This window comes from Oncorhynchus masou, chromosome 28 (genome assembly GCF_036934945.1).
Source record: "Oncorhynchus masou masou isolate Uvic2021 chromosome 28, UVic_Omas_1.1, whole genome shotgun sequence".
NCBI classification, from domain to species: Eukaryota; Metazoa; Chordata; class Actinopteri; order Salmoniformes; family Salmonidae; genus Oncorhynchus; species Oncorhynchus masou.
This window is the reverse complement of record NC_088239.1, coordinates 72199713-72210744: the sequence shown is the minus strand read 5'-3', so window position 1 is coordinate 72210744 and position 11032 is coordinate 72199713.

Genomic DNA, 11032 nt, shown 5'->3' with positions numbered 1-11032 from the left:
ATGAAAAAATATATATTTTTAAAAATCCACTGTACTTTGATTTAAAGTAATGTGTTTTACTTGTAAATCAAATATAGCCTATTAATGTATTTAGTTAACATTCGTACTACTCTATGACTGCTCTATGACATCTCACATTCCAAATCAAACTTTCATGTTAATGGTTTGAATCATGCCACCACCAAATGCAAATAAAAGCCATTACATGAGGTCCACAGAGCATACTCATGATGACAGTTGTGGTAGAACTACTTTGCAACATCAATCATTCTTACTGGATCGAGTCCCTCTCTGCCAAAATGCCACTGCCAAAATTCTGCATACAATCATATACTCGATGACAGTCCATGATGATTTAGCTACTCAATGACAGAAAGCACTTAACACTATGGCTAGAGTTCAACCGTCACATTATGTGTACTCAAGAAGAGCTTAGTGAAACATTTAAAGAGGGGATGACAGGTTGTGTGAAGTGTAAGAAAAATAATTTACCATTAAAATACTGTAACTTCAGTGATCCAATGCCATAATCCTTATTCCATTGCCTGCGTGGTGAGCACACACTCTACCCATAAACACTAAGTGGGTACCCGTTGGAATTTCAGCATGACGTAGGACGTCATCGCATCATAAACGCTGGTGACATGAAGGAAAGGTGTTCATTTATGATAACTATTCCCTGTGAGGTATGTTTAGATTATATTCAATCTATAAAAAGATACAGTGCATTTTGAAAGTATTCACACCCCTTGACTTTTTTCCAATTTTGTTTTGTCAAACCATGAAATTAAAATGTATTAAATTGAGATTGTATGTTACTGGCCTAAATGTTTTTAGTAAAAAAATTATTCAACCCCTTTGTTATGGCAAGCCTAAATAAGTTCTGGAATAATAATTTGCTTAACAAGTCACAAGTTGCATGGGCTCACTCTGTGTGCAGTAATAGTGTTAAACATGATTTTCGAAAGAGTACCTCATCTCTGTACCCCACACATACAATTATCTCTAAGGTCCGTCAACCACAAAGAAGACCAGGGAGGTTTTTCAATGCCTCGCAAAGAAGGGTCCCTATTTGTAGATAAAAATAGTTAAACAGACGTTGCATATCCCTTTGAGCATTGTGAAGTTATTCATTACACTTTGGATGGTGTATCAATACACCCAGTCACTACAAAGATGCAGCCGTCCTTCCTAACTCGTTTGCCGGAGTGGAAGGAAACTGCTCAGGGATTTCACTACGAGGTCAATGGTGACTTTAAAACAGTTAGAGTTTAATGGCTGTGATAGAAAACTGATGTATAACACTGTACAGAACAAAAAATATTCCAAACCTTGCATCCTATTTGCAACAAGGCGCTAAAATAACACAAATTTGGCAAAGAAATTAACTTTTATATCCTGAATACAAAGCTTTATGTTTGGGGCATATCCAAAATAACACATCACTGAGTGCCACTCTATTTTCAAGTATGATGGTGGCGGCATCATGCTATGGGTATGCTTTCATCGGCAAGGATAAGGGATTTTATTGTTTAAATAAATGGAATAGAGTTAAGCACAGGTGTCAAACCTGCTCCCACTCTTCCCCAGCATTCCACACTCCTGCCCTCATCATTACGCACAACTGCCTCCCCCCGTCATGCGCATCAGCGATTATTGGACTCACCTGGACTCAATCAACTCTGTCATTACGTTCCCTATATTTGTCTGGTTCACCGCTATGTTCCCTGCTTCTGCATTGATTGTCATATGTCCTTGTTTGCCCATGTGCAGATGCTGTTCCTGTTACTTGTCTGTTCCTCATTAAATGTTCAACTCCCGTGCCTGCTTCTCATCTCCAGCGTCGGTCCTTACAACAGGCAAAATCCTAGAGGAAAACCTGGTTCAGTCTGCTTTCCAACAGACACTGGGAGACAAATTCACCTTTCAGCAGGACAATAACCTAAAACACAAGGCCAAATATACACTGGAGTTGGTTACCAAGACGTCATTAAATGTTGCCTAGTTACAGTTTTGACTTAAATCGGCTTGAAAATCTATGGCAAGTCTTGAAAATGGCTGTCCAGCAATGATCAACAACCAACTTTACAGAGCTTGAAGAATAGAAAAAGAATAATGTGCAGATATTGTACAATCCAGAAGTGCAAAGATCTTAGAGACTTAGCCAGAAAGACTCAAAGCTGTGATCGCTGCCAAGGCGATTCTAACATGTATTGACTCAGGGGTGTGAATACTTATGTAAATGAGATATTTCTGTATTTCATTTGAAATACATTTGAAAACATTTCTAAAAACATGTTTTCACTTTGTCATTATTGGGTATTGTGTGTAGATGGATGATTCATTTTATTTTATTCAGGCTGTAACACTACAAAATGTGAAATAAGTCAAGGGGCATGGGTACTTTCTGAAGGCACTGTATTTAAAACTAAAATAAGGGATAAATTCATGTAAATGTAAATAAAAATAGTTTCCTGATCTTTATTATATTTCTCACATAGAAGAGACACTTAAGAACAAACTTCCTTTAGATTTTTGGGGGGGACTATCTGTTGTTGTATGTAGTGAATATGTTATTCATTGTGTTTCTATTGGCTAATAGCAGTAATGTCAAATTCAATGTTTCATCCAATAAATTTTGTACATATTTTTTGTATATCTTAAGGGGTCTTAAAATTCAAAATCCAACAGCTAAATTATCCTTGGAACAACATTATTTGGGTATGAGTTAACAGAATATGAACTTTTAAAAGCGATATTTTCACTGGACAGTTACTTTAAGTGCTGTTTACTTTAAGTGGTGTCACTCAAGTTGGAAACAGTGCCTTCTGAAAGTATTCAGACCTCTTGACTTTTCCACATTTTGTTAGGTTCCAGCCTTATTCTAAAATTGATTCAAAAACAATTTCTCACAATACCCTGTAATGACAAATCTTTTTTGTGTGCTAATTTATTAAAAATAAAAAAACTGAAATATTACATTGATATAAGTATTCAGACCCTTTACTAAGTACTTTGTTGAAGCACCTTTGGCAGCGATTACAGCATCAAGTCTTCTTGGGTATGATGCTACAAGCTTGGCACAGCTGTATATGGGGAGTTTATCCCATTTTTCTCTGCAGATCCTCTCAAGCTCTATCAGGTTGGGTGGGGAGTGTTAATGCACAGCTATTTTCAGGTCTCTCCAGAGATCAAGGACATTCAGAGACTTGCCCCGAAGCCACTCCTGCGTTGTCTTGGCTGTGAGCTTAGGGTCGTTGTCCTGTTGGAAGGTGAAGCGTCACCCCAGTCTGAGGTCCTGAGCAGTTTTTCATCAAGGATCTCTCTGTACTTCGCTCCGCTCATCTTTCCCTCGATCCTGACTAGTCTCCCAGTCCCAGCCACTGAAAAACATCCCCACAGCATGATATTGCCACCACCATGCTACACCGTAGGGATGGTGCCAGGTTTCCTCCAGACGTGACACTTGGCATTCAGGCTAAATAATTAAATCTTGGTTTCATTAGACCAGAGAATCTTGTTTCTCATGGTCTGAGAGTCTTTAGGTGCCTTTTGGCAAACTACAAGCAGGCTGTCATGTGCCTTTCACTGAGGAGTGGCTTCCATCTGGCCACTCATCCATAAAGGCCTGATTGGTTGAGTGCTGCAGATGGTTGTTCTTCTGGAATGTTCTCCCATCTCCACAGAGGAACTCGAGAGCTCTGTCAGAGTTCCCTTCGGGTTCTAGGTCACCTCACTGACCAAGACCCTTCTCCCCCAATTTCTCAGTTTGGCTGTGTGTCCATCTCTAGGAAGAGTCTTGGTGGTTCCAACCTTCTTTCATTTAAAAATCATGGAGGCCACTGTGTTCTTGGGGACCTTCAATGCCGCAGAAATGTTTTGGGACCCTTTCCCAGATCTGTGGCTCGACACAATCCTGTCTCAGAGCTCTACAGAAAATTCCTTTGACATCATGGCTTGGTTTTTGCTCTGTCAACTGTGGGACCTTATAGACAGGTGTGTGCCAAATCATGTTACTGGTGGACTCCGATAAAGTTGTTGAAACATCTCAAAGATGATCAATGGAAACAGGATGCACCAGAGCTCAATTTCGAGTCTCATAGCAAAGTGTCTGAATACTTGTTTTTATATACACTGCTCAAAAAAATAAAGGGAACACTTAAACAACACAATGTAACTCCAAGTCAATCACACTTCTGTGAAATCAAACTGTCCACGTAGGAAGCAACACTGATTGACAATAAATTTCACATGCTGTTGTGCAAATGGAATAGACAACAGGTGGAAATTATAGTCAATTAGCAAGACACCCCCAATAATGGAGTGGTTCTGCAGGTGGTGACCACAGACCACTTCTCAGTTCCTATGCTTCCTGGCTGATGTTTTGGTCACTTTTGAATACTGGCGGTGCTTTCACTCTAGTGGTAGCATGAGACTGAGTCTACAACCCACACAAGTGGCTCAGATAGTGCAGCTCATCCTGGATGGCACATCAATGCGAGCTGTGGATTCCAAGAACACAGGATGAGATGTTACTATCCTTTGTGCAAGCACTTCCAAGAGTTAATGAACAGTGAGCGTGGTGAAATTTGGGGAGCGCATCGTCAGTAGTGTACCTTTGGTTCCTAGGGTGTTTCGGCCTTTCACACTATACACCCTCCCCAAAGGCGGCCAGCGACAGGGTGATCAATCCTACGCTTGCGTCCCATTCCCAATTAGTCATAGGAGTTGCCTTGTTGTTGATAGCCAACATCCCATGGGACTATGCATGGCAGGGGCGTCCTCCTCCCTGAGTCAAGCATTGTTGACCACATACCTCCTGGCCCTCTCACTTCGGGGCCCAGCTGGGGTCTTTCCTCTACATCCAGAGCCACTGACTGCTGCCTTCTGCCGCCTCTGATACAGCTTTGATTGCTGAACGCTGGCTCTGGCCCTTAATTCCCAGGTCTCTAAGCAGTCTGGTTGTAGATGTTGCCACAAAACCTCTGCAGCCCACCTCCACTGGTCGGACTTCTGTGTTCCAGCCATGATGCCGTGCTTCGGCAGCTAGATCAGCATAGCGCAGATGTTTTCGCTCATAAGCCTCATCTACTGAGTTTTGAAGACCTTATTGAGTGAACGGGACCAGAGCACCATGTCAGGTCTTAGGGTGGTGGTTGCGATCTCCGGAGGAAAGACAAGTTGCCGGCCAATGTCAGCTAGCATTTTCCAGTCGCGGGCCAAGCGCAGCTGGTCTCGCTCTAATGGTGTAGAGCCACTCTTCGGTGGTTTAACCCCTTCGCGGACAAAGTTTGTCCGTAAGGAGTGTGATGCTGCTGTGGGTGGTAGGGAGTTGGTGGCAGCTCGCTTGTCCTCCAGGGCGGACGCAAGGTTTTTAAGGACTTGGTTGTGACGCCAAGTGTAGCGTCCTTGGGTGAGGCTTGTTTTACACCCTGTGAGAATGTGCCTGAGGTTGGCTGGCATGGAACAGAGGGCACAGTCCGGATCTTCACCATACCATTGGTGAAGATTAACTGGTGTTGGAAGGACGTCATATGTTGCTCTGATTGAAAAGCTCAACCGCCTCGCTTCCATGGCCCACAGATCCTTCCAGCTGATCTTCCTCTTCTCCACACTGTCCCATCGAGTCCACTGTCCCTGTTTGGCAAGAGAGACTGCCTTGGCCCTCCTTGCAGCCTCCTCCTGATGGCGTACTACAGGACTGCTTTTCCTGGCCTCAATTTGCGCCCAGTTGCCAAGGTTGGCGCGTTGTTGCTCACCACTGGGTCTCGAGATTCATTCAGTGTCATCTGGAGCCTGGTTTTTGCACACTTGAATTCCTCTGTTAGACTGGTGAGGGGAAGCTTGAGGACACCATCTCCATAGAGGCCTATGGTGGTAAGGCATCGTGGAACTCCGAGCCACTTCTTTAAGTAGCCTGTGACTCCTCTTTCCATCTTCTCCACTGTTGAGATTGGAACCTCATACAGTGCTAAGGGCCACAACACCCAGGGTAGGAGACCAAATTGCAGACACCAGGCCTTTAACTTTTCAGGTAGCTGGGTGTTGTTGATGGACTGTAGGCTACTACTGATGTCTTTGCGCAGCTGTTGCACCTAGTCTTTGTCCTTCAGGCTTGCATCATACCACCTTCCAAGGCTTTTTACCGGCTGCTCAGACACTGTTGGGATTTGGTCATCTCCGATGAAGAATTTCAGGTCAGAGAGTACTCCCTTCACAATCGAGATGCTGCGTGACTTGGATGGTTTAATCTTCATACGGGCCCAGCTGATGTTCTCCTCGAGTTTTCTGAGCAGTCTCCTGGTGCATGGGACAGTGGTGGTCAATGTTGTAATGTCGTCCATGTAGGCTCTGAGTGGAGGGAGGCGGAAACCAGAGTCGACTCGCTGTCCACCAGCAACCCATTTTGAGGATCTGATGATAACCTCCATTGCCATTGTGAATGCCAACGGAGAAATGGTACATCCCGCCATTATACCTACATTCAGGCACTGCCATGAGGTGGTGAACTCTGAGGTGGTGAAGCAGAACTGCAGATCCTGGAAGTACGACTTCACCAGGTTTGTGATGGTGTCCGGTATGTGGAAAAATCTGAAGGCAGACCACAGGAGTTCATGGGGCACAGAGCCAAATGCATTGGCGAGGTCGAGGAAGACTACATGGAGGTCCCTTTTCTCCACCTTGGCCATTTGGATCTGGTGCCAGATCATGCTGGAATGTTCCAAGCAGCCAGAGAACCCTGATATTCCTGCCTTCTGTACAGATGTATCGACGTACGCAAGAAGGTTTGCTGTGTCTGTCAGCGTAGTGTCCAGAGCATGGAGGCGCTACCAGGAGACAGGCCAGTACATCAGGAGACGTGGAGGAGGCCGTAGGAGGGCAACAACCCAGCAGCAGGACCGCTACCTCTGCCTTTGTGCAAGGAGGAGCAGGAGGAGCACTGCCAGAGCCCTGCAAATGACCTCCAGCAGGCCACAAATGTGCATGTGTCTGCTCAAACGGTCAGAAACAGACTCCATGAGGGCCTGACATCCACAGGTGGGGGTTGTGCTTACAGCCCAACACCGTGCAGGACGTTTGGCATTTGCCAGAGAACACCAAGATTGGCAAATTCACCACTGGCGCCCTGTGCTCTTCACAGATGAAAGCAGGTTCACACTGAGCACATGTGACAGACGTGACAGAGTCTGGAGACGCCGTGGAGAATGTTTTGCTGCCTGCAACATCCTCCAGCATGACTGGTTTGGCGGTGGGTCAGTCATGGTGTGGGGTGGCATTTCTTTGGGGGGCCGCACAGCCCTCCATGTGCTCGCCAGAGGTAGCCTGACTGCCATTAGGTACCAATATTTCATTCATTCAGATCTAGGATGTGTTATTTTAGTGTTCCCTTTATTATTGAGCAGTATATATACATTTGCAGAATTTTGAAAAACCTGTTTTCACTTTGTCATTATGGGGTATTGTGTGTAGATTGCTGAGGAGTTGTTTTTATTTAATCCATTTTAGAATAAGGCTGTAACGTAACAAAATGTTAACAAAGTCAAGGGGTCTGAATACTTTCCAAAGGCACTGTATATACAATTTGCAATACACAGCAGTGAAAAGTGAAATTATAGTTAAACACCACAGAGCCATTTAAATGCTGGCCCTAAAAGATCCAATATATTCTACCAAGAGTTAGGGGATTTGTGTTGCAAGCTGAGTGTTACATTAATACTCAAGGTTGGGGTCAATTCCATTTTATTCCAATCAATTCAGGAAGTACACTGAAATTCCAATTATCTTCTATGCTTTTCAATGACAAACATTTGGAATTGGAATTTGGTTTACTTTCTGAATTGACTGGAATTTAAATTGAATTGTCCCCAACCCTGATAACATTTTCTCTCTCCTCTTACAGGGAAAATAATAAACACACCCAGATCAACACTTTCCCATTGTAAGTTGAGGATCCAAGTGCAGGTGGAAGGATGAATTTCTGCAGGAACAAAGACTGCATGGAAACGGATAATTATTTAGTAGCTTTCATGGTCAAACCACATTGAACACCATCAGCCACCACACTAGAACTGTCTGTCACTTCCTGTATCAATAAAGCTTAACCCCACACAAATAAAGCATTGGCCAATAGGAAAACAGATCATTAGTTACCAGGCAAAGAAATAGATAAAACACAGTTATTTCAAATCAAATCAAATCAAATCAAATTTTATTTGTCACATACACATGGTTAACAGATGTTAATGCGAGTGTAGCGAAATGCTTGTGCTTCTAGTTCTGACAATGCAGTAATAACCAACAAGTAATCTAGCTAGCAATTCCAAAACTACTGTCTTATACTCACAAGTGTAAGGGGATAAAGAATATGTACATAAAGATATATGAATGAGTGATGGTACAGAGCAGCATAGGCAAGATACAGTAGATGGTATCGAGTACAGTATATACATATGAGATGAGTATGTAAACAAAGTGGCATAGTTAAAGTGGCTAGTGATACATGTATTACATAAAGATGCAGTAGATGATATAGAGGACACTATATACGTATACATATGAGATTAATAATGTAGGGTATGTAAACATTATATTAGGTAGCATTGTTTAAAGTGGCTAGTGATATATTTTACATCAATTTCCCATCAATTCCCATTATTAAAGTGGCAGGAGTTGAGTCAGTGTGTTGGCAGCAGCCAGTCAATGTTAGTGGTAGCTATTTAACAGTCTGATGGCCTTGAGATAGAAGCTGTTTTTCAGTCTCTCAGTCCCTGCTTTGATGCACCTGTCCTGACCTCGCCTTCTGGATGATAGCGGGGTGAACAGGCAGTAGCTCGGGTGGTTGTTGTCCTTGATGATCTTTATGGCCTTGCTGTAACATCGGGTGGTGTAGGTGTCCTGGAGGGCAGGTAGTTTGCCCCCGGTGATGCGTTGTGCAGACCTCACTACCCTCTGGAGAGCCTTACGGTTGTGGGCGGAGCAGTTGCCGTACCAGGCGGTGATACAGCCCGCCAGGATGCTCTCGATTGTGCATCTGTAGAAGTTTGTGAGTGCTTTTGGTGACAAGCCGAATTTCTTCAGCCTCCTGAGGTTGAAGAGGCGCTGCTGCGCCTTCTTCACGATGCTGTCTGTGTGGGTGGACCAATTCAGTTTGTCTGTGATGTGTATGCAGAGGAACTTAAAACTTACAACCCTCTCCACTACTGTTCCATCGATGTGGATAGGGGGGTGTTCCCTCTGCTGTTTCCTGAAGTCCACAATCATCTCCTTAGTTTTGTTGACGTTGAGTGTGAGGTTATTTTCCTGACACCACACTCCGAGGGCCCTCACCTCCTCCCTGTAGGCCGTCTCGTCGTTGTTGGTAATCAAGCCTACCACTGTTGTGTCGTCCGCAAACTTGATGATTGAGTTGGAGGCGTGTGTGGCCACGCAGTCGTGGGTGAACAGGGAGTAGAGGAGAGGGCTCAGAACGCCGAGCTGTAGTCGATGAACAGCATTCTCACATAGGTATTCCTCTTGTCCAGATGGGTTAGGGCAGTGTGCAGTGTGGTTGAGATTGCATCGTCTGTGGACCTATTTGGGCGGTAAGCAAATTGGAGTGGGTCTAGGGTGTTAGGTAGGGTGGAGGTGATATGGTCTTTGACTAGTCTCTCAAAGCACTTCATGATGACGGAAGTGAGTGCTACGGGGCGGTAGTCGTTTAGCTCAGTTATCTTAGCTTTCTTGGGAAGAGGAACAATGGTGACCCTCTTGAAGCATGTGGGAACAGCAGACTGGGATAGGGATTGATTGAATATGTCCGTAAACACACCAGCCAGCTGGTCTGCGCATGCTCTGTTTGCATATTTCCTGTAACACAGATTTACCATATTTCAGCAATGTGTATAACTGCCATATAAATTAAAGAATTACTCAGGAAATAATCCTACACCTTGTTTAATAAAATGTGATTTTCATGGTAGAATTCTGAGCATTGATTCAAAAAGGTTGAACATTCCCTTGTTGACTTTGAGTTATTACATAGAGAACATGTATTTTTCATATCATAAAATGGTAATACATAATGGGGAATCAATATAATTGATAAATGAATGTACAGATCTTTGAAACAGATGTTGTGTTATCCCTGAGCTGTTCCCGATTTACGCATTTTTGTTGAGGCCTCATGCATGGAGATAAGTGGAAATCATATATATCTTCCTGCTACTTAGGACATACCCTCTCATCTATCTGAATGTTTGCATTGTGGGATGCACATCCTTTGATTCACAGGGCTGAGCTTAATAGTCAGCAGATACAGCACTAACTTGGTTATACTATTGAAGGATCTACACATTCATGTTTATTCATCCCCCACAACAATTATAAATAATGTTAACCATTGCCATAATTCAAAATCCAAACAGAATAGTCGTTGTTTTGTACACCATGTGTTCAATATTCTGTTAACAAATACAAGTGTTTGGTACCCACATTGTGCAATCTGTTTCATGCCATCATGTCTACTTTGCAATACCAAGTCAGGGAAGTTTCCTGTTTCAGGTCACTGTTCACCCTAAAGACCATAATTAATGCAGAGGCATAAAAGGTGAAGGTGGTGTAAAGAACACAACGCTCTATAACGTTTTGATATGATTAGAATTCAAACTATACTTAGTAAGCTGTCATTTGAATTAGGCTGATTTAGGCTGTGGTGTGGAAAGCTGAGGGACACCTCTCTGGGTACAGGGCCTATAGACAGTCTACACCCCCTTTAACTTTTTTCACATTTTGTTGCGTTACAAAGTGGGATTGAAATAGTTGTAGTTGTAATATTTGTAATTGATCTACACAAAATATTCCATAATTTCAAAGTAAAAAGATAATTCTACACATTTATACAAATTAATACCCTCGACTTAACATATCACATAATGAGTTATATGGACGAGAGGTCTTCACGGACCTCCAGAGTCTCTGTTGGCACAGCTGGCGCTGCAGTACAGCGCACTTAACCACTGCGCCACCCGGGAGGCCCCTTAAGTAAAACATTTTA